This window comes from Salvelinus fontinalis, chromosome 9 (assembly GCF_029448725.1).
Source record: "Salvelinus fontinalis isolate EN_2023a chromosome 9, ASM2944872v1, whole genome shotgun sequence".
NCBI classification, from domain to species: domain Eukaryota; kingdom Metazoa; phylum Chordata; class Actinopteri; order Salmoniformes; family Salmonidae; genus Salvelinus; species Salvelinus fontinalis.
In genome coordinates, this window is record NC_074673.1 from 21,590,144 (window position 1) to 21,615,020 (window position 24,877).

The 24,877-nt window shown below is 42.3% G+C and overlaps 2 protein-coding genes across 3 annotated transcripts in view; one reads left to right on the forward strand and one right to left on the reverse strand.

Annotated features, from left to right (window-relative positions):
* LOC129862964 (microtubule-actin cross-linking factor 1, isoforms 6/7-like) overlaps positions 1-24,877 on the reverse strand; it is a 68,152-nt gene that overhangs the window by 9,718 nt on the left and 33,557 nt on the right. The gene's annotated exons all lie outside the window — the stretch shown is intronic.
* LOC129862269 (excitatory amino acid transporter 2-like) overlaps positions 5,091-24,877 on the forward strand; it is a 72,244-nt gene continuing 52,457 nt past the window's right edge. The window contains exon 1 of one of the 2 annotated variants that reach the window (XM_055933757.1): positions 5,091-5,347. The gene's annotated coding sequence lies outside the window, so the exon portion shown is untranslated. The remainder of the gene's footprint in view (positions 5,348-24,877) is intronic. The other variant, XM_055933758.1, reaches the window with a different exon arrangement.

Sequence of the window (24,877 nt, forward strand, 5' to 3'; positions counted from 1 at the left end):
CATCCTTACCAACAGACTCAACAGCCTTGGTTTCTCAAATGATTGCCTCGCCTGGTTCATTAACTACTTCTCCGATAGAGTTCAGTGTGTAAAATCGGCTTCCTGTAGCCTGGGCCTCTGGCAGTCTCTATGGGGGTGCCATAGGGTTCAATTCTTGGGCCGACTCTTCTCTGTATACATCAATGATGTCGCTCTTGCTGCTGGTGAGTCTCTGATCCACCTCTACGCAGACGACACCATTCTGTATACTTCTGGCCCTTCTTTGGACACTGTGTTAACTACCCTCCAGACGAGCTTCAATGCCATACAACTCTCCTTCCGTGGCCTTCGATTGCTCTTAAATACAAGTAAAACTAAATGTATGCTTTTCAACCGTTCGCTGCCTGCACCCGCACGCCCGACTAGCATCACCACCCTGGACGGTTCCGACCTAGAATATGTGGACATCTATAAGTACCTAGGTGTCTGGCTAGACTGCAAACTCTCCTTCCAGACTCATATCAAACATCTCCAATCCAAAATCAAATCTAGAGTCGGCTTTCTATTCCGCAACAAAGCCCCCTTCACTCACGCCGCCAAACTTACCCTAGTAAAACTGACTATCCTACCGATCCTCGACTTCGGCGATGTCATCTACAAAATAGCTTCCAATACTCTACTCAGCAAACTGGATGCAGTTTATCACAGTGCCATCCGTTTTGTTACTAAAGCACCTTATACGACCCACCACTGCGACCTGTATGCCCTAGTCGGCTGGCCCTCGCTACATGTTCGTCGTCAGACCCACTGGCTCCAGGTCATCTACAAGGCCATGCTAGGTAAAGTGCCGCCTTATCTCAGTTCACTGGTCACGATGGCTACACCCACCCGTAGCACGCGCTCCAGCATGTGTATCTCACTGATCATCCCTAAAGCCAAAACCTCATTTGGACGCCTTTCCTTCCAGTTCTCTGCTGCCTGCGACTGGAACGAATTGCAAAAATCTCTGGAGTTGGAGACTTTTATCTCCCTCAACAACTTTAAAAATCTGCTATCCGAGCAGCTAACCGATCGCTGCAGCTGTACATAGTCCATCTGTAAACTACCCACCCAATTTACCTACCTCACCCCCCATACTGCTTTTATTTATTTACTTTTCTGCTCTTTTGCACACCAGTATCTCTTCTTGCACATGATCATCTGATGATTTATCACTCCAGTGTTAATCTGCTAAATTGTAATTACTCGATTTATTGCCTACCTCATGCCTTTTGCACACATTGTATATAGATTCTCTTTTTTTTCTACCATGTTATTGACTTGTTTATTGTTTACTCCATGTGTAACTCTGTGTTGTCTGTTCACACTGCTATGCTTTATCTTGGCCAGGTCGCAGTTGCAAATGAGAACTTGTTCTCAACTAGCCTACCTGGTTAAATAAAGGTGAAATAAATAAAAAATATCCAAAACATCTTCCCCAGCTATGCAGACAGCCCCCCCAACACACCATATCTCCTGAAACATCTCCACACTTTTTATCATTCTATAGTACTCAACCCTAAGGCGTGCAGAGACCAACCAATTAAACAATAGTAAAGGGTATGTTATCCCCCCACCTTTGACCCTGTTCCTCCTTGTTAGCCAAATAGCCAACTTCGCCTGAGCAAACAGAAAATTCAACAAACACATTTGGCCTTCTCCTTATTCGAATACCTGTATCCCATTATAAACATCCCAACAGTAAAAACCACCCCTAACCTCTCACACGCATTCCAACAGAGACATTAACTTCTTATGGCTGCAGGGGCAGTATTGAGTAGCTTGGATGAAAGGTGCACAGAGGTGCCCAGAGTAAACGGCCTGCTACTCAGTCCCAGTTGCTAATATATGCATATTATTAGTAGTATTGGATAGATAACACTCTGACGTTTCTAAAACTGTTTGAATGACGTCTGTGAGTATAACAGAACTCATATGGGAGGCAAAAACCTGAGAAACAATCCAACCAGGAAGTGGGAAATCTGAGGTTGGTGATTTTTCAACTCATTCCCTATTGAAGATACAGTGGGATATGGGTCATGTTGCACTTCCTAAGGCTTCCACTAGATGTCAACAGTTTAGAACCTTGTTTGATGCTTCTACTGTAAAGTGGGGCCGAATGAGAGGGGAATGAGTCAGAGGTCTGCCAGAATGCCTTGAGCTCGTGACGCTCGTTCACGTGAGAGCGAGCTCTGTTCCATTGCTTTTCTGAAGACAAAGGAATTCTCCGGTTGGAACATTATTGAAGATTTATGTTAAAAACATCCTAAAGATTGATTCTATACTTCTTTGACATGTTTCTACGGACTGTAATATGACTTTTCGTTGAACTTTTGCCTGGACCTGCCCGCGCTTCGTGAGTTTCGATTTTGTACTGAACGCGCGAACAACAAGGAGGAATTTGGACATAAATGATGGACTTTATGGAACAAATCAAACATTTATTGTGGAACTGGGATTCCTGGGAGTGTATTCTGACGAAGATCATCAAAGGTAAGTGAAAATTTATAATGCTATTTCTGACTTATGTTGACTCCAACATGGCGGATATCTTCTTGGGTTGTGTTGGTCTCTGAGCGCCGTACTCAGATTATTGCATGGTTTGCTTTTTCCGTAAAGTTCTTTTGAAATCTGACACAGCGGTTGCATTAAGGAGCAGTATATCTGTAAATCTGTGAATAACACTTGTATCTTTTATCAATGTTTATTATGAGTATTACTGTGATTTGATGTGGCTCTGTGTAAATTCACGGGATGTTTTGGAGGCAAAGCCAAATGTAAACTGAGGTTTTTGGATATAAATATGAACTTGATCGAACAAAACATACATGTATTGTGTAACATGTTGTCCCGGGAGGGTCATCTGATGAAGAATATCAAAGGTTAGTGATTAATTTTATCAATATTTCTGCTTTTTGTGACTCCTCTCTTTGGTTGGAAAATCGCTGTATGCTTTCTGTGACTTGTTGCTGACCTAACATGTTCTGCTTTCGCCGAAAATCTTTTTTGAAATGCGTCCTGTGCCTGCGCCCCGCACGTGCAGGGCCAAAGTCACCATACAGCCAGGACGGGTTGTGCAGGCTTTTTGCTCGAGACCTCCAGTGCGCCTCCACGGTCCTGTGTATCTGGTGCCTCGGCCAAGGACAAGGCCTCCTGCATGTCTCCCCAGCCTGGTGAGTCCTGTGCCTGTGCTAAGCTCTAACCCTCCTACATGTCTCCCCAACCTGGTGAGTCCTGTGCCTTCTCCCAGAGCCAGGCCTCCTGTGTGTCTCTCCATTCCAGTGATGATCCATGGCACAAAGCCTCCAGTGATGATCCATGGCACAAAGCCTCCAGTGATGATCCATGGCAAGAAGCCTCCAGTGATGATCCATGGCAAGAAGCCTCCAGTGGTGATCCATGGCACGAAGCCTCCAGTGATGATCCATGGCACGAAGCCTCCTGTGATGATCCATGGCACGAAGCCTCCTGTGATGATCCATGGCACGAAGCCTCCAGTGATGATCCATGGCACGAAGCCTCCAGTGAGGAGTTGTGGCACGAGGCCTCCAACGAAGGACGTCAGTCCGGAGCCTCCAGCAACGCCTTGTAGTCCGGAGCCTCCAGCGTTGCCCTCTAGTCCGGAGCCTCCAGCGTCACCCTCTAGTCCGGAGCCTCCAGCGTCGCCCTCTAGTCCGGAGCCTCCAGCGTCGCCCTCTAGTCCGGAGCCTCCAGCGTCGCCCTCTAGTCCGGAGCCTCCAGCGTCGCCCTCTAGTCCGGAGCCTCCAGCGTCGCCCTCTAGTCCGGAGCCTCCAGCGACGCCCTCTAGTCCGGAGCCTCCAGCGACGCCCTCTAGTCCGGAGCCTCCAGCGACGCCCTCTAGTCCGGAGCCTCCAGCGACGCCCTCTAGTCCGGAGCAGCCAGAGTCTCCCTCCTGTCCGGAGCAGCCAGAGTCTCCCTCCTGTCCGGAGCAGCCAGAGTCTCCCTCCTGTCCGGAGCAGCCAGAGTCTCCCTCCTGTCCGGAGCAGCCAGAGTCTCCCTCCTGTCCGGAGCAGCCAGAGTCTCCCTCCTGTCCGGAGCAGCCAGAGTCTCCCTCCTGTCCGGAGCAGCCAGAGTCTCCCTCCTGTCCGGTATTCTGGTTGGTCAGGGCGTGAATTTGGGTGGGCATTCTATGTCTGGTGTTCTATGTTGTCCTTGTTTTGTATTTCTATGTGTTTGGCCTGGTATGGTTCCCAATCGGAGGCAGCTGTCTAATGTTGTCTCTGATTGAGAACCATACTTAGGTATCCTGTTCCCACCTGTGTTTGTGGGTAGTTATTTTCTGTTTAGTGCATGTCGTCACCTTACAGAACTGTTTGTTTGTCGTTTTTGTTGTTTTGTTCAGTGTTCCGTTGTTTAATTAAAATATGAACACTTACCACGCTGCACCTTGGTCCTCTTCTCCTTCTCCCGACGACGTTCGTTACAGACACGTGGAGTTTTCAAGCAGTAACAGGGAGAGCTAACACAAGTAGTCAGGTTTCAGGCAAGGTGATGACTGTGGTTCACCCGACCACCTCTGCTACACTGCATTTACCTTTGATTTAGGCTACTCCACCTCTCCACAACTATCGCAGAAATTGATACATTAACTGACATTTCCGATTAAGGCAACAACGTGACCCACTGAAATTGGTGAGCAATTGATTTAGAATTTGGTCGAATTAGCCCGCTGAGTTAAAGAAGGCAGTGGCTTTGGGAGTTTTTAGATCTCAGGCAAGGCTGCTTTTTACATGAGCGGTGTTCACCAAATAACCGCCAGTCATTCTAAACCCCCAATATAACCTTCACTGCTTCAACAGAAAATAGTGAACTTGTTGTTAAAAACACAATGACTACACCTGACCAAATAATGACACCCCTCCAACAAACACACGAACAAATACATGCACAATAGCTTGTGAGTGTGTTATATGAAGGTAAAATTGTTTAACATTTAAATAGATATATAGGTGGGGGGCGTCGAGATTGTACCGTCAACCAACGAGGAGCAGCATTCCAAAGCACGAGACAGAGAAGAAAAGGGGTGATCAGGAGGAGGGGAGGTGGGGAGGTGGGGAAAGTGAACGCGCGAGAGAGCGAAGTGAGGCAGAGCTCGTTCAGTCGGATTGTTGAGCACCGGAGCTCCACGGATTACTGTGATAGAAATCCGTCTGTTTGGTTTCTGCTGCTGCGCTCGCTCTGCCATTGGTGCACGGAAGGCTCGGCATTTCAGTGGTCGAACGTCTCTGAAGCGGATGCGCGAGACCCCGAGAAGGGAAAAGAAGAGACTGAAACTTATTTTCCAATAACTCCGTGATTGAAAGTAAAGGTGAGAGGCGATTATTATGCATGCACATTACATGTTTACAGTACATGAGCGTTTGCCTTTAAAGGGGATAATAATAATAATATAATTGCAGTACTAGTAATACATGAATGACAAATTATAATTATGATGATCAGCCCACGATAATGAATGATATAGGCCTACCTGATTATTTGATTATAGGCTAATTACTATCATTATTATAATTATTGTCAAAATCATGATTCTTCTTATTCTTCTTATTATGTCCATGCTTCTTTACTTAAAGTAAAGTCTTAATGTGGTCAGCCATCATATGGTCCAAACGCCCATATACTGCATTTATAATGGCATGGTCAGGAACAGTGTGGGAGCGCGCTCCTCCCTTAAACAATGGTCTGCACTTCACATTACGCGCGTGGGCTAAACAGGTGCATGTGGAGTCAATTTTAGGCAGCACATCAATCTGCACTCCCTCAAGACTCCAAAAAACATCTGCCAATTGTTACATTGTCTTCACATTGTTTTTATATAGGCCTAATAAAGGATTAACCTGCAACTAAAAGCTATAATTCAAGATGTGTTTCTGTCAATAAACACTCTCATCTAGTCTAATAGTGAGTCGCCAATGTTTGCAGACAATGTGTGGTAATTACGTCACGGTATGTTGTGCATCTGGGCTTCAAATTGCATTAATATAATCCTTCTACCACGTCTCCACGGCTCCATACCTCTGTGCCATATCGCGCATCTTGCACGAGCTGCATCATATCTGTTGCGCCGCGCAGCCTTCCCACGTGTGTGGCAGGTAGCCTGCCAGGTCTTACTCAACCCGAGACATAGAGAACAATGAAGAGAGATCATTGATGGGAAGTTTGTTTTAGTGTTTTATGCCTGAGCTCTTCTAGCGGTCATTCAGTATCTTATCGGTGTTCAGTATCGTATCAGTTGTCAATGAGCTATTAATAAGTAGTCTACTACATGGCCATATCCGTTGTGTTTGGTGAGCAGAGTTATCTTGCATTGACTATGAGTTATAAAGGCTTTGGTTTCTCGCAGCCTACCTGGTCTGTTGTTACTTTAGCCAAAGGATGGGAAACTGGCGGCCATCAAATCAATATATATATACAGTGCCAGTCAAATGTTTGAACACATCTACTCATTTCAGGGTTTTTCTTTATTTTTACTATTTTCTACATTGTAGAATAATATTGAATTCATCATAACTATGAAATAACACATATGGAATCATGTAGTAACCAAAAGAGTGTTAGCACAAGTCAAAATATATTTTATATTTGAGATTCTTCAAAGTAGTCACCCTTTGCCTTAATGACAGCTTTGCACACTCTTGGCATTATCTCAATAGTAATAATAATAAAACTAAAGAAAAACCATTGAATGAATGGGTGTGTCCAAACTTTTGACTTGTACTGTACCAGTCAAAAGTTTGAACACACGTACTCATTCCAGGGTTTCCACACACACACAAAAGTGCTATATATTTACCATTTACCACCCCTTCCTTGAACCAATCACTTCACACCTCCTCATTCAATTGCACACTCATGCACGCAAGATTTGGTTGGGGGCCCCCCCACCTCATGGGCAAAACATTTTAGTGACCCCCCGCTTCTTAACGGTGGAGAAAAACAACATTTCCTGGAATTATACACATGTTGCCATGGTGCATAGAGAACATGTTGCATTTCTAAATAAAGTTTTCTGCAATTTAATTCATTTTGCCATGGGGTGGAGAGATAATTGTGCAATTGCATAACACATTTCATGCAATTCTACCCATTTTGCCATGGGGTGGAGAGACACTTTAGCATTTTGAATGCTAATTCCTGCAATTCTACACATTTTGCCATTAATTATGCCATGTTTATATAATATCTGAGTGACATTGACGAACAAAATCAATGCGGCCACACACACACACACACACACACACACACACACACACACACACACACACACACACACACACACACACACACACACACACACACACACACACACACACACACACACACACACACACACACACTCGTCTCCATGGAAACATACTCTCTTGGCACTTGATTGCGTTCACATTACTCTGACAGCCTTTCGTTTGAACACAACCAGAGGACATGTTTCCAGATGCAACATCAATCACCGCTTGGGTGATCACCGCTTGGTCGAAGCCGGGCAGAGTGGAGGTGTCTGTCAGGCCTTCAGGGGCTTTGATAAATGCATGTAGAAGATTGTGAGTTAATGTTTCATGCTCCAGTGGGAGTCAGTCTGTAGGGACAGTGGCTTGCTGGAGCTTATATCTTCAGGCCAGGATCTGGAAAAATGATGGCCACGTAATTTTAGGGAGAATATGGAGGGGAAAGTGGAAAGGGTCCATGTATTGTCCTGAGCCCGGAGGCTGCTCTCATAGACTGCAGCACTCGCTGGCTGCTGCCATACATGAATGAATACACAGCAGACATTCAGGGGGAAGCTTAATGCACGCTCAAAGGTACAGTGTGCCCTTTCATGTATATGTGTATCTGGAAAGGATTGGTCTGTGCACACAAACATGTGTGTATCTCGCAAGGGACTGTCTCGAGTGTCAACAGCCATTTACAATAATCTATATGAATGTGTTTCTGTGAGAATGATTCTAAGGACGAGACTCACATTATGTTTGTCATAGTATTCCCCAGGATTTGTACTCCCTGAATGCAGAAATAGACTTCATGGAATTGCAAAATCCTTATCTAATCTCCTTGTTGTTTTGTATTGTCTATATTGGTGACTCCATGTGAAAAACCAGAGGAGGAGAAGGAGCTGTCCAGTCCTCCTTGATCTTGTGATTTCCTAGAGGGCTCTCTTGGGTCTGATTGGAGTGTCTGAGGCTAGTCTGTTAACCTGGGAAAAGGATCTGGATTACTATGGGAGAATATTAGTCTGTGGGAGATTATCCAGAATCCTTCCTAGATTACGCTATGCGTTACCTCTGTAGAGGAACAACAGAAAACCCAACACACACACACACACACACACACACACACACACACACACACACACACACACACACACACACACACACACACACACACACACACACACACACACACACACACACACACACACACACACACACACACACACACACACTAGGTTAAAACCTGGAGTGATGCTGATCTAAGTGGACAAAGCCAAAACAATATTAAACAGAATCTATTATCTCAAACATCTTTGAAGACATGTTTATGTACAGTATGTGTGTGTGTGTGGGGGGGGGGCATGTGTTTGCGTGTTTTCTTCAGTCTCTGCTTCTGGGAGGGGTAAACACGTGTAGGGGACAAGGGAGATATAAAATGAGCTCACAAAGGCACATTGGGAATATGGGAGGAATAGGGAGTAGCTGCTCAAATTAACCAAAACGTACAATCCTATATGCTTTTTTTTGCCCTAATTGATCGCTCTTTAATATATAGCAAGAATATAGATATGTAATATAGCAGTTATCCAGCTAATATTTTCAAATCTTTTCCACTCTAATTGAAAAAGGGTGCCTTCCCCTGTGATGCTGTGGAAGTAGGAGGGGAGGAATTCCACTGGAAAATTAAGGGCTGATAGACTGGGAAAGGCCAGATGGTGGATTGGAGATAACCAATAAACAAGAAATAACTAAAATAAATGAAACGGCTTTCACGCTGGTGCAGATGTTGTTAAAGAAAGACTATACATTAACATCAACACTAGGTTCTCCACATGGGGTAGACAACAAAGTGTTCTTATTGTTATAACAGCCAGGCTCGTTCACATGGCACAAAGATTACTCACATTTGAGTGTGTGTGTGTGTGTTCACTTGGTAATAGAGCTCAGGTAGAATGGAGGGAAGTGATACACTTTCATTTTCTGGCAACAGAGGAGAGAAATGTATATATGAGAGAGAAAGAGAGAGGGAGCGAGGGAGAGAGAGAGTGAGAGAGATGGTGTGAAAGTGAGAGAGAAAGTTAGAGGGAGAGAGTGAAAGTGAGAGAGGGAGAGAGAGAGATGGTGACAGGGAGAGCGAGAGGGAGGTAGAGGGTACACAGAGTGATCTATCAGGTATTTTATTTGGAGGAGAGGAGATAAATGGGTGGAGGGGTGACAGTGGTGTTGGTGGTGGTGGGTTGGTGGAGGTAGAGAGACATTGGGACACTGTTTGATGCTAGGCGTAGCTCTGTGTGCTGAGAGGGTGAGGCCATGAGGGGGTTGCAGGGCAGTGCCAGCCTCCTAGACATCAGGCATCTGTTACCTGTCACCTGTCAGGGGTAGTCAAACTCTCTCTCTCTCTTTGCTGCTTCTCTGAGATACAGCCAGACCTGGGAAAGACTGCTACTGAAAGAGAGATAGCGAGAGAGAGGGTGTGGGGGGTAGGGAAGAATAGAAAGAAAGAGACAGTAAAATATGCAGTATAGGTTGAGATGAGAGAAGGAAGGAAAGCAAAGATGATAAATTAGAGTGTGCATTTACAGTGGGGCAAAAAAGTATTTAGTCAGCCACCAATTGTGCAAGTTCTCCCACTTAAAAAGATGAGAGAGGCCTGTAATTTTCATCATAGGTACACTTCAACTATGACAGACAAAATGAGAAAAAAAATCCAGAAAATCACGTTGTAGGATTTTTTATGAATTTATTTGCAAATTATGGTGGAAAATAAGTATTTGGTCACCTACGAACAAGCAAGATTTCTGGCTCTCACAGACCTGTAACTTCTTCTTTAAGAGGCTCCTCTGTCCTCCACTCGTTACCTGTATTAATGGCACCTGTTTGAACTTGTTATCAGTATAAAAGACACCTGTCCACAACCTCAAACACTCACACTCCAAACTCCACTATGGCCTTGACCAAAGAGCTGTCAAAGGACACCAGAAACAAAATTGTAGACCTGCAGCAGGCTGGGAAGACTGAATCTGCAATAGGTAAGCAGCTTGGTTTGAAGAAATCAACTGTGGGAGCAATTATTTGGAAATGGAAGACATACAAGACCACTGATAATCTCCCTCGATCTGGGGCTCCACGCAAGATCTCACCCTGTGAGGTCAAAATGATCACAAGAACGGTGAGCAAAAATCCCAGAACCACACGGGGGGACCTAGTGAATGACCTGCAGTGAGCTGGGACCAAAGTAACAAAGCCTACCATCAGTAACACACTACGCCGCCAGGGCCTCAAATCCTGCAGTGCCAGACGTGCCCCCCTGCTTAAGCCAGTACATGTCCATGCCCGTCTGAAGTTTGCTAGAGAGCTTTTGGATGATCCAGAAGAAGATTGGGAGAATGTCATATGGTCAGATGAAACCAAAATAGAACTTTTTGGTAAAAACTCAACTCGTCGTGTTTGGAGGACAAAGAATGCTGAGTTGCACCCAAAGAACACCATACCTACTGTGAAGCATGGGGGTGGAAACATCATGCTTTGGGGCTGTTTTTTTGCAAAGGGACCAGGACGACTGATCCGTGTAAAGGAAATAATGAATGGGGCCATGTATCGTGAGATTTTGAGTGAAAACCTCCTTCCATCAGCAAGGGCATTGAAGATGAAACGTGGCTGGGTCTTTCAGCATGACAATGATCCCAAACACACCGCCCGGGCAACGAAGGAGTGGCTTCGTAAGAAGCATTTCAAGGTCCTGGAGTGGCCTAGCCAGTCTCCAGATCTCAACCCCATAGAAAATCTTTGGAGGGAGTTGAAAGTCCGTGTTGCCCAGCAACAGCCCCAAAACATCACTGCTCTAGAGGAGATCTGCATGGAGGAATGGGCCAAAATACCAGCAACAGTGTGTGAAGACCTTGTGAAGACTTACAGAAAACGTTTGACTTCTGTCATTGCCAACAAAGGGTATATAACAAAGTATTGAGATAAACTTTTGTTATTGACTAAATACTTATTTTCCACTATAATTTGCAAATAAATTCATTAAAAATCCTACAATGTGATTTTCTGGATTTTATTTTCTCATTTCGTCTGTCATAGTTGAAGTGTACCTATGATGAAAATTACAGGCCTCTCTCAACTTTTTAAGTGGGAGAACTTGCACAATTGGTGGCTGACTAAATACTTTTTTGCCCCACTGTATGTGTGTGTGTGTTTGTGTGTTTCCATTCATAGGGCTTCACTGTGGGGTCGCTAGCATTCTGTAGCATCTAGCTCTTGAGTAATCCTCCTGGGAACATGCAGAAACTGCCAAAGTATCATCCAACTCCCTTTTCACCGATCACCACCCTCTTCTCTCTATATCTCCCTTTCCTCTCCCCTGCATATACTGTATCGCACTCCCTCCCCTGTCCTGTCAAACTCTGTTTTTCTTCCTCTACTCTCTCCTGTCTATCTCTCTCTTCCTCTAATCTTCCCTGTCTCTCACTCTTTCTCTCCCTCTTATCTCCCCTGTCTATCCCTCTCTCTTCCTCAAATCAACCCTTTCTATCTCTCTGTCTCTTCCTCTAATCTCCCCTGTCTCTCGCTCTGTCTCTCCATCTAATCTCCCCTGTATATCTCTCTGTCTCTTCCTCTAATCTCCCGTGCCTATCTCTCTCTCTCTCCCTCTAATCTCCCATGTCTATCTCTCTGTCTCTCCCTCTGTCTCTCCATCTACTCTATGTCTCTTCTCTCCTGTCGCTTTCTCTTTCTCCCTGGTCACCCTGCTTCATCATCCCATCTGTTTTTTGCCTCTCTCGTTCTCTCCTCATCTCCTTCTCTGTCTTTCTCACTCTTCCCCTGGTCCTTCAATTTCATCAATCCATCTCTCCTTTTTCTCCCTCTCTTTTACTTTCTTCCTTTTCCCTCACTGACACCTTTCTTCCCTTTATCTCTAGCACTCTACGCTACTTTTCTTCCTATCTGCTTTATGACTCTCCCTTTTCTAAAGGATGCTTGCTATTTTTGCAGCTGTAGTCCTCCCTGAGAAAAAATGATACCCCTTTCCCAAGGGTTGCACAAACAAAAGCCCCTTTCCTCGCTCCTTTTCCCTCTGTATGACTGCACCACAACAGACACACAGGCATTCAGCAGCCTGCCTACCTGCCTTCCTGTCTACCGACCTGCCTGCCTGCCTGCCTACTCGCCTGCCTGCCTGCCCATGGTCGGCACGCTGATAGATCTCCGCTGGTCATAGCGAAAAACATTTTCTCTCATTTAGAATATATTTTATTCTGGGTCCCTGTGGATAGCCTGTGTAGGAAAGAATCTAGTCCCAATTGTGTTTTTCATAACTGTTTGCTGTTTCCTCACCTTCTCTCAGCAGTTTGATTCTGTTTTGAATAATGAATCTCTTGAGACTTGCTTTCAAGTTTTTCCTAATTATCCTAAACTGTGCTTCTAGGAAAGATGAATGGCATTACAGCTCACAATTCTTCTAAATATAGTGTGATAAAGCTATCGCTAACATAAAAAAGCTGTTTTGGTTTTGTCCTTTCAGTGATACCCATCCGGGATCCGGGATCCTCATCAAAAAAGCTGACTAGCATAGCCTAGCCTAGCCTAACGGGACAGGGATATCATATAATATAATTTTCATGAAATCACAAGTCCAATACAGCAAATGAAAGATAAACATCTTGTGAATCCAGCCATCATTTCCAATTTTTTAAATGTTTTACAGCGAAAACACAATATATATTTCTATTAGCTAACCACAATAGCCAAACACACAACCGCATATTTTCACCATGTTTCCACCGCATAGGTAGCTTCCACAAAACCGACAAAATAGAGATATAATTAGTCACTAACCAAGAAACAACTTCATCAGATGACAGTCTTATAACATGTTATACAATACATTTGTGTTTTGTTCGAAAAATGTGCATATTTGAGGTATAAATCATAGTTTTACATTGCAGCTACCATCACAAATAGCACCGAAGCAGCCAGAATAATTACAGAGAGCAACGTGAAATACATAAATACTCATCATAAAACATTTATGAAAAATACATGGTGTACAGCAAATGAAAGATAAACATCTTGTGAATCCAGACAATATTTCCGATTTTTTAAGTGTTTTACAGCGAAAACACAATGTAGAATTATATTAGTTTACCACAATAGCCAAACACACAAACGCATTTATTCACCGCAAAGGTAGCTTTCGCAAAAACCAGAAAAAGATATAAAATTAATCACTAACCTTTGGACAACTTCATCAGATGACAGTCTTATAATATCATGTTATACAATACACTTATGTTTTGTTCGAAAATGTGCATATTTAGCGCTGCAATCGTGGTTATACATTGTGAATATGTAGCAACATTTTCCCAGAATGTCCGGAGATATTTTGGACACTCACCTAATCTGACCAAAGAACTCATCATAAACTTTACATAAAAATACTTGTGGTATGGCAAATGAAAGATACACTGGTTCTTAACTTCTTTGGGCTACAAGCCCGAAGCCGGGCACAATATGACATCAGCCACTTCAAGTGCAGGGCACAAAATTCAAAAGATATTTTTTAGAAATATTTAACTTTCACACATTAATAAGTCCAATACAGCAAATGAAAGATAAACATCTTGTGAATCCAGCCAACATGTCCGATTTTTAAAATGTTTTACAGCGAAAACATCACGTATATTTATGTTAGCTCACCACCAGATACAAAAAAGGACAGACATTTTTCACAGCACAGGTAGCATGCACAAAACCAACCTAACTAACCAAGAACCAACCAAACTAACCAAGAAACAACTTCATCAGATGACAGTCTTATAAGATGTTATACAATACATCTATGTTTTGTTCGAAAAATGTGCAAATTTGAGGTATAAATCAGTTTTACATTGCAGCTACCATCACAGCTACCGTCACAAATAGCACCGAAGCAGCCAGAGTAATTACAGACACCAACGTGAAATACCTAAATACTCATCATAAAACATTTCTGAAAAATACATGGTGTACAGCAAATGAAAGACAAGGAACTTGTGAATCCAGCCAATATTTCCGATTTCTTAGGTGTTTTACAGCGAAAACACAATATAGCATTATATTAGCTTACCACAATAGCCAGAAACACAAGCCATTTACCAGCAGCAAAAGTTAGCGATCGTAACAAACCAGCAAGAGATATATAATTTTTTACTAACCTTGATAAGCTTCATCAGATGACAGTCCTATAACATCAGGTTATACATACACTTATGTTTTGTTCGAAAATGTGCATATTTAGAGCTGAAATCAGTGGTTATACATTGTGCTAACGTAGCATCTTTTTCCCAGAATGTGCAGATATTTTTATGACACTCAACTATTCTGACCAAATAACTATTCATAAACGTTACAAAAAAATACACGTTGTATAGGAAATGATAGATACACTAGTTCTTAATGCAATCGCCGTGTTAGAATTCTAAAAAAAACTTAATTACGACATCCAGCTTAGTTATAGCGAGAGAGTGTCAAAAATCTGGGCTCAAACTACTAGTACACATGCTCGACAGATATATGAAATAGCATCATAAAATGGGTCCTACATTTGATGATCTTCCATCAGAATTTTGTACAAGGGGTCCTTTGTCGGGAACAATTGTTGTTTGATTTTAGAATGTCCTCTTCTCCAGTCAATTAGCACGGAATCCTAGCAAAGTGGCGCGAAGCTCTCCTTCGTGAACAAACGCAGACAAAGCAACACGCCTAACGTCCTGAATAAATTTCAATAATCTAACAAAACTATATTGAAAAAACTTACTTTACGATGATATTGTCACATTTATCAAATAAAATCAAAGCCGGAGATATTAGTCGTCTATAACGACAGCTTTACAGAAGGCAATACCAGGTCCCTTCTCAAGGGTTCCAGAAAACAGGAAATTGGGGTCACGTCATGCCAAGAGCTTTTATTCGACCTCAGATCATGTTATGCACTCCATTTCTTCTCTCACTGCCTGTTGACATCTAGTGGAAGGCGTATGAAGTGCATGTATACTAATAAATATCAAGCACCTTTATAGGCAGGCCCTAGAACAGAGCATCGATTTCAGATTTTCCACTTCCTGTCAGGAAGTTTGCTGCAAAATGAGTTTTGTTTTACTCACAGAAATAATTCAAACGATTTTAGAAACTAGAGAGTGTTTTCTATCCAATAGTAATAATAATATGCATATTGTACGAGCAAGAATTGAGTACGAGACCGTTTGAAATGGGCACCTTTTATCAAGGCTACTCAATACTGCCCCTGCAGCCCAAAGAGGTTAATGCAACCGCTGTGTTAGATTTTTAAAAATAACTTTACCAAAACATACAGCTTGCGTTATTGTGAGACAGCACTCACCAACACGGCGGAGAATAGGAGTCAATATGTTACACAGAAATACAAAATAACATCATTAATTTTTTCTTACTTTTGCTGAGTTTCCATCAGAATGTTGTACAAGGAGTCCTTGGTCCAGAATAAATCGTTGTTTGGTTTTAGAATGTCCATTTCTTCTGTCGAATTCGCGCCACAATGCTAGCCAATGTTACTAACATTCCCACCCTCTCTTGGCGCAAAGAACGGAAAACTCCAAAAGTCCCAATAAATGTTGAATAAACTGATGAAACTCGGTTGAAAAAACCTACTTTATGATGTTTTTCTAATATGTATCAAATAAAATCAGAGCCGGAGATATTCGCCGTGTAAACCGAACGCTTTTCAGAAGGCAATGTCGAGGTCCTTCTCGCGCCTTGGAAAACTGACAAAAGGGCTGACCTGCCACTCCAAAAGCTCTTGTTCGACCTCAGATCAAGCTAGAAACCCCATTCCACCTTCCACTGCCTGTTGACATCTAGTGGAAGGCGTATAAAGTGCATGTATATCGATAAATATAAGCTAGTTGAATAGGCAGGCCCTGACACAGAGCCCCATTTTCAGAATTTTCACTTCCTGTCTGGAAGTTTGCTGCCAAATGAGTTCTGTTTTACTCACAGATATAATTCAAACAGTTTTAGAAACTTGAGAGTGTTTTCCATCCAATAGTGATAATAATATGCATATTGTATGATCTAGAATAGAGTAGGAGGCCGTTTAAATTGGGCATGATGTTTTCCAAAGTGAAAACAGCGCCCCCCCTATTGACAAGAAGTTTTTAACTTCCCTTGTTTGGTGTTCAGGAGAGGGGTAAAGTACACAGGTGGACAGTTGTCACATATAACATGTCTTACTGTAGAACATTACAGCACTGTAGCTGAAATGTTGTATATCGTTTCCTTTTGCTGAAAAATAGACATGTTTCCCTTAGGCATATATTTTACAGTAGTCTGCCTTAGCTGAATGTTATAGTAATGCCTAGTGAAATTGAATTTACTTACAATTTGTAGGTTAGCTGATAACGGTAAATGCCCAAAAAAGGTAGGAAGTTACAGTTGCAAAGTAGGCCAACTCTGAGGTCAGGTTTAGTACAGACCAGGGATGGGTTATAGTGGTTAGTATTCACAGATGCAATGTGAATGGCTTGCCCCCCTCTCTCTCTTCAAACCCCAAACCACCCATGATCCCCTTGGCACCCGCTCCAGCGGAATTCAGGTCAGCAGGGAGGGTGCACTCTTTTTGTTACTTCTCTTGGCACCAAGGCCAATGCCACTGAGAACAATCCCCCATTGTGGGGAAACAAAAGAATCATCATTATTAAAGCACATTAAGGAATCATTAAAAACAAATGGAAGAACTCATCCGAACAATTGTCCCAATATGTAGCACATCAGGCTCCGAGCGGCCATCAGATGGACACAGCATTGAGAGTGGGCGTTGTTTTTTGGCACTCACTCTCTTGCACATAAACCAAGATGTTGGTGAGTACCATATCTTGTTGGTGATAACAGAAGATTGGTTGGAGTTTTATGCCATAAATAAAAAATTATACTATTCAGCGTATACAGATGTAGTATTTTAATTTGATCGCCCTGTTTTTGCAGGAAATGTCCTGAACAGCAGTGTATTTGAGGTTTGAAAAGGTTTCTAAAGTTTTTAATTTCCACTTAAAAATGTATCAACACCTACACAAATATCCATTAATGATAATCCACACAATAGTTCACATTTCCTGTTGCTGCAGGATTATTTTCCTGCTGTGAGAAACTGGTCAAAATAAGATCCTATATATGTAAATGTTATTGTAGACAGTAGGAACCCAGTTCCACTAGGCCATCCTGTCTCTCTCCCTCCAGTGAAACCACTCAGCAGGGAACACAAGAGGTGTCTCCACAGTCACTTGGGAGCTGTACAAAAATTATCTGATAAACAATATCTGACCACTCTCAAGCACTGTGGTCCAAGTCGGTAGCAAACGGATCGTGAAAACACACACCCCCTCTCCTTCTCCATAAACGTCCCCTCGCTCCATCTCTCCCCTCCTTCCTCTTGCTTTCCTCCCTTTTCTCTCTCCCCCAAATCCTCAATTTAGTGCCGTAATGGTCCTGTGAGGCAGGTTTGTGTGCTGTTTTGTGCAGCTCAGGGGGATCGGTGGGCATTAATGTCCCTCTTGACTATGTAAATAGCCAGGGCTGTGGGAGCACAGAGCTGAGCTGCCACTTGTCTGCTTAATTGCAGAGAGCTCCATCACTTTCAGACACTCCGGGAGCCAAAAGGGGGACATGCATGAGAACTTCAGCACCAAGGACAACGGCCACACTCTGAAGAGTATCCACGACACCCTGGGCCCACCTCCCTCTCCTTCCGGAGGGCCCCCCTTTCCATCGTTTTACCCCTACTCCTCTCTCCCCGAACTCCTAATACTTCCCTATCATCCCTACCCCATAGCCCCCAACCTCCCTCGTGTACTCCCCTCTCCCATTCCCACCCCCATACCTCAGCCTATCTCCAAACCGAGCCGATGGAGCATACAGCCCCGTTTTGTTACCTCACTGCTTTTCCAGCGGAACACACAACAGTCCCCTTCATTGCCTGTTTGTCAGCCCCCTTTTTAGAACTAAAAGACAAGAGTGAGGGAAAGAGAGGGCGAGAGAGAAAAAATACACAAAAAAACAGAATAAACAATTAAAAACCTTTTGTGAACCCTGCAATATAGCGGTTTCCCAGCCCTGGGGCCTGTGAACTAACTTGGAGGCCTCTAAAGTGGTCCATTATGCCAGCAGGGCTGGCGTGTTCCAAGAGCGCCTCGCCTCAATCGCTGACCAACACAGAGGGGGTTTTGTTCCAGGCTTCTTGGCTCACCACACCATGCACTGGTTAATTAGGACCTGCATTAATGTATCTATCCATCTGGCCACCTACAGTAGACCATGTTACTCCACTGCCGTCTCTGTCTAAACCTTGCCCACTCCACCTGTAATTTTAGAAGGATTGTTAAACACATTTGGAATTGATAAGTGTATCTTGTGCTTCCGTGGGTATTGTATAGAATCAGAGTAGGGAGAGGCAATGGAAGCAACTGAATGTGTTGTCTCCATAGTTGAACTGCAAGGCAACTAGGGCTGTTGTGGTCATGAAATTTTGTCAGCTGGTTATTGTCATGCAAAAGCCTTCCGGTCTCAGGTAATTTACCGTTAGTTAACATAAAAGCATTTTGAATCTCCAGCCCTCCACCATACAAGCTGCATAGAAGCCACTGATGCAGGCCTTTGGAACATCTACATTTCAATAAGTCTAATAAATCATTTTAAAATACTCCATCGCAATACAGTATATCCATTATTGGAAACATCATATGAAGGAAATGTATTTCAGAAGAACAGAATATGAGTTGGCCTACTGTATGCTACTGTATCTGGCTATGCTCCATGCCATAGGCGGTAGGCTTTTTCATTTAGCTGACAAGATATGCTTATAAGTCCCGTGCCATTATTTGATATTATATGATTTTATAGTAAAAAATAATGTAATTAAGCTGAGCTGAATAAAAGAGAAAGGATATTTTTCTCATTCCGGAGCGAGTGTGCATATGAAGTGGCTATGTTGAGCGTAAAAGTGATCACTTAAAACAGGTCCTACAGTATATGCTAGATTTAGAGTTATTTGGCAACTTTATTTTTGAAAGATACAATCTTTCGAATGTCTTAGAAATCAAGACATATATGGGCTGCATGGTGCGACTTGATGATTTGGAAAAGTCGCAAAAAAAGGTGCTCTGTGCCTTGCCTTAGGCTGCACAGGTGTTCTCTCATCAAGTGATCATATTTTCACCCATCAGACTATTCTTAATTTAAACTTGTCTTTACTAATATATCAAATTAGTTTGATTTACAATGGCTCATTATCAACTGGGAAGGAATAGGTGCAGGGGAATGCACTCGAATAGCGAATGGAGGACACACGCTTTCCCGACGGTCCATTTTTCAATTATACTGGTTAGGCTACTTCAGTTTTATAGCGGAGCATGTGCTTAATATTAGCAGCTGAGAAATACATATAACAACACTTCTTTCACTCCTCGCATCAACCAATGTTTGAGGAGCATGCTCTCTCTGCGTGAAAGGTGATATTCCACCCAAACTCTGCATGCCATGGGCTCTCCAACCCTATTCCTGCAGGTACCCAGTACTCTGTATGTCATGGGCTCACCAACCCTATTCCTGCAGCTACCCAGTGTTTAATTTTGGAAACCAGGTGGAATCTGTTCGGGAACATCGATATAGTAACATGTTTTCACAAACTAAATATATCCTACTAAACTGTTGACAGCCCACTTGAGAAAAGAATAAAGAAGAGAGAGGAGGCAATGGAAATTCACAGTGGTGAGATATTCTGCATCTAAAGGTAATGTGTCAGCCTATTAATTATATAAAAAAATGCCCTATTATCAGGCTTTTCAAAATCAAATACAAATGCAATATAATTGTAGGCTAACTATGTAAGTCGCCCTGCACGATCAATGAACCACCAGCATGGCCTAGGCCTATACATTCTCTCTCTGACTCATGGATAGAACATTTGGAACGTAGACAAAGGTAACCAGTCCATCCAGTATGCATAATAATACAGTCCACACTCAAAGATGATTACTCCAATTCGTTTAATTTTGGAGTAGAGGCTACCAAAGACATCTTAATTCAGTTTTATTTTATGTTTTTCTGGCATGCATAATATGCAGTAGGCTACGTAATGTATAACAGTACAAACATAGTTTAAATTCAGGGTTTTCTTCGGGCTTGGGCTCATATTAGCCTATGCGTAGGCATAACCTTTAATATTCATATGGGTATTTTGAATGAATCATCACCTTAGAAAGTGCTGTTTATTTCGTTGTGTTAGGCTTTGAAACAACATCCACAACGACCATGTTTTCCACTCAGTTTCAACTTGCTGCTGAACTTCTTTCTTCAAACTGATCATCACAGTGATGTGAGTTTTAAAAGCCATATACTGTTTTGATGATAAGTGTTTGATGTGATTTTTGAATGCATTTGCATTGATGTCAGAGTGGTTAGAGAGACAATAGAGCCCTGAGTACCAGGCCATTAGGACCTAATGGTTGTTAGCAAGTTGTGTACTACCAAATCATGTCCAGAGGGCATAACAGGAGAACACAGTGACTGCAGGTTTGGCGGTAATATGGTAACCACAAAAGTCCTAAACTCAACTTCATGTTGAGATGTGTGTGGCCCTCAGGGACCCTCCAAGTGTTAGCCTTCTGTAATGTGCATTTTCCTATGTATCTGTTCCACAGCACGTGAGGACTTTTTTCTCATGCTAATACAATAGCTAGCAGCTAGTCTTTGATGAGAGGGATGCACGGTTTTCTACAGTATAGGGCTAGGCCAGGATATCCCAACTGGCAGTGGTTTTATTTGGCCCCCAAAGTTTTCTGAGTAGTTTTTTTTTTTTTCATTGTTGGATATACAATATTGTAAAAACACTAGGAAATCAGCTCCAAGTGATTTTAATTTTGGAAACTGTTCCCAAATATTCCCAGCATAATAGAGAGACAAATGTGACCTCCCAAGTGGTGCAGCAGTCTAACGCACTGCATCTCAGTGCTAGAGTTGTCATTACAGACCCTGGTTCGATTCCAGGCTGTGATTGGGAGTCCCATAGGGCGGCGCACAATTGGCCCAGTGTTGTCTGGGTTAGGGTTTGGCCGGGGTAGGCCGTCTTTGTAAATAAGATTTGGTCCTAGCCTAGTTAAATAAAATACAAAAATGTAAGCAAGGTTTGAAATTATATTTTAGTCAAAAATTATATATGTTTGGGCTTCTTGCATTCAATTTGCAGTCTACAAATTATTTGTAATTATGTTCCAGCCCCCGGACCATCCACTCAAGAAAAGAATTGTCCTGTGGCTGAATCTACAGTAGTTGATGAGTCCTGCTCTTGGCCTTCTTATGGTTGGATGGTTTGAGTGTAGATGGCCCACTTATGGGGTGTGAATTGTTTTCTCATAATCGCCTTTAATGTTCAGATGTAAAGATTTTCATACAGTTTACACTGAAGGCTGTTTTGAACTCCGGGAGTTGACATGACAGCTGTAAAAATGTATGCTATCCATGTTATTGTATTGATTGATACCTTATCAATCCTTTTAATTAAATGAATGGAGTGTGCCTGCAACCATATACAGTGGCTTCAGAAAGAATTCTTACCCCTTGACTTATTCCACATTGTGTTGTGTTACAGCCTGAATTCAAAATGGATTAAATATGTTTTTTTCTCACCCATCTACACACAATATTCCATAATGACATAGTGACAACATGTGTTTTTGGAAATTTTAGCAAATGTATTGAAAATAAATATAATTTATATAAGTATCCTCACACCTGGGTCAATACTATGTAGAAGCACCTTTGGCAGCAGTTAGAGCTGTGAGATTTTCTGGGTAAGTATTTTAAAACTTTCCACACCTGGATTCTGCAATATTTGCTGATTCTTTATTTATTTAATTTGTATGTCATGCTCTGTCAAATTGGTTGTTGATCATTGCTAGACAACCTTTTTTCAGGTCTTTCCATAGATTTTCAAGTAGATTTAATTCAAACTGAAACTCGGCCATTCACGGTCTTCTTGGTAAGCAACTCTAGTGTAGATTTGGCCTTGTGTTTTAGGTTATTGTCCTGCTGAAAGGTGAATTCGTTTCTCAGTGTCTGGTGGAAAGCAGACTGGACCAGGTTTTCCTCTAGGATTTTGCCAGCGCTTAGCTTTATTCCATTTCCATATCCTAAAAAACTCCACAGTCCTTTACAATTATAATCATACCCATAACATGATGTAGCCGCCCCTATGCTTGAAAATATGGAGAGTGGTACTAAATAATGTCTAAACGTTTTGCAATATTACTTTAGTGCCCTGTTGCAAATAGGATGCATGCTTTGGAATATTTGTATTCTGTATAGGCTTCCTTCTTTTCACTCTGTTAATTAGGTTATTATTGTGGAGTAACTACAATGTTGTAGATTCATCCTCAGTTTTCTCCTATCACAGCTATTAAACTCTGTAACTGTTTTAAAGTCAGTATTTCTTCCGGCCTGTATCTTTGTAGTGACTGGGTGTATTGATACACCAAGTGTAATTATTAACTTCACCATGCTCAAAGGGATATTCAATGTCTTATTTCTTTATTTGTATCCATCTACCTATAGGTGCCCTTCTTTGCGAGGCATTGGAAAACCTCCCTGGTCTTTGTGGTTAAATCTGTATTTGAAATGCACTGCTTGATTGGGGGACTTTACAGATAATTCTATGTGCGGGGTACAGAGATGAAGTAGTCATTAAAAAGTTGTGTTAAAAACTGTTATTGCACACAGAGCGAGTCCATGCAACTTATTACGTGACTCTTTTTTTGTATATATATATTTGTTTGTATTTTCACCCCTTTTTTCTCCCCAATTTTGTGGTATCTAATTGGTAATAGTTACAGTCATGTCTCATCGCTGCAACTCCCGTACGGACTCGGGAGAGGCGAAGGTCGAGAGCCATGCGTCCTCCGAAACACAACCCAACCAGGGTTGTAAATTCAGGCTGTTCCACAAAATGTGGAAAACGTCAAGGAGTGTGAATACTTTCTGAAGGCACAGTATCTCACATGTCTCTCAGATATGGGAAGTGACCTGTCCCAACAAGAGGTTGGGTGCTGTAGCCTAGGTTTCTTGGCCTATGTGATTAGTGGGAAGTAAATAATGTTCATGTCAATAACATCTCAATGAACTAAAACAGGAGGAAACAGTCATAAAGTATAATTGGCTTAACAGCCAATCTGTATTATTTAAAATACTAGTAGAATTGTACTCACTTCTAGGAATGAGTAATTGTTTACAAGTTACTAGCTATCCACATATTTTCATCTTCTTCTGTGGTTTGGTAACTTCCTGTCCTTCTACGAATTTTGTCCGGACTGAAGGGTTGCGACTAGATGGAGTACAGCTACGACCGGCAGTGACTTTTCGTAGCAGGTTAGGATAGCGTTTTAGATAACCCTAACACTAACCCTATCCCTTTTCCTAACCTTAATCTAATTATCCTAACCTGCTACGTTAATTATCCTAACCTGCTGTGTTAATTCTCCTAACCTGCTGCGTATATTATCCTAACCTGCTATGTAAAAGTAACTTCCTGTCATCACTTCCACCACCTAGTCAAAACTGGACTGAAAATGACCCAGAGTTTGGATCAATTCTAAGTATGACAGCCGTCTCGCAACAGAGCCTTCAACCGCATTGCTGCATTGCGACATAGTGGAAGCTAAAGTGCTTGACTCAGATCGCATATATGTTAAGTTAGAAATCAATTATACACTGTGTTGTTGGAGAACAGCTGGACATTTCCATAGAAAACTGTATTTGACAGAACAGAGAACAGTGCAGGGAATCACACACGGTTCTGTTGTAAAATTGGATTACCTTAGGCTGATGTTTTTGGCAGAATTTTTGTTGTGTGCCTTAACTCTCAGCTTGAGGGTTTAACACTCTCTGAGAGGATTCCCTCGGTGTACAGATTACGTACTCGAGTATCAGACACTTGACAGGGGAAAAATACATGTAGCTTAAATGTAAGTAATTACAATTGACTCACACTGGTTGTAGTTGACATAAACAGGCGTGAAGAAGCTCTCCACCCCAAGCCCCTTCTCTCTATTTTTCTTTCTCTTTCTCTCTCTCTCTTTCTCTCAAAAGCATTCCAATGCTGCTGAAGAAATATTTGGATAGTTTGAAAAAACATACAGCGAAAAATGATGTTGAAATAAAAACAATGAACTGGGTGCTAGCCACCTCAGGGCATTTCACAGGGTGCAGCAGGCGACAAAAGGCTTCCCAGCCTCCATCACAACAAAAAGTTTGAAATGCATGTTGGCACAGGCCTGCCAACGCCAAGCAAATCGAGCTTACCCCGTAGGCCCTGGCCTATGCACTACTTCAAAAGGCTAGACAAAAGTTGCAATTTCTCATTTCATATGTTACATATGTCCCCCATGTTTTTTTAAATTGTTGATTGAAAGTCACAGTGCTAGGCTAGTCATGAGGAAAACATTTGGGTCTCGTCCAGCTCGACTTTTCCCCCTAAATTCAATAGCTTTATTAGTATGCTCTCAACTGTTTCGCTCAGAAACCAGTTGAGTGTTCCAGATATTTGGCCAACATGATCTTTGCTAAGAAAATGG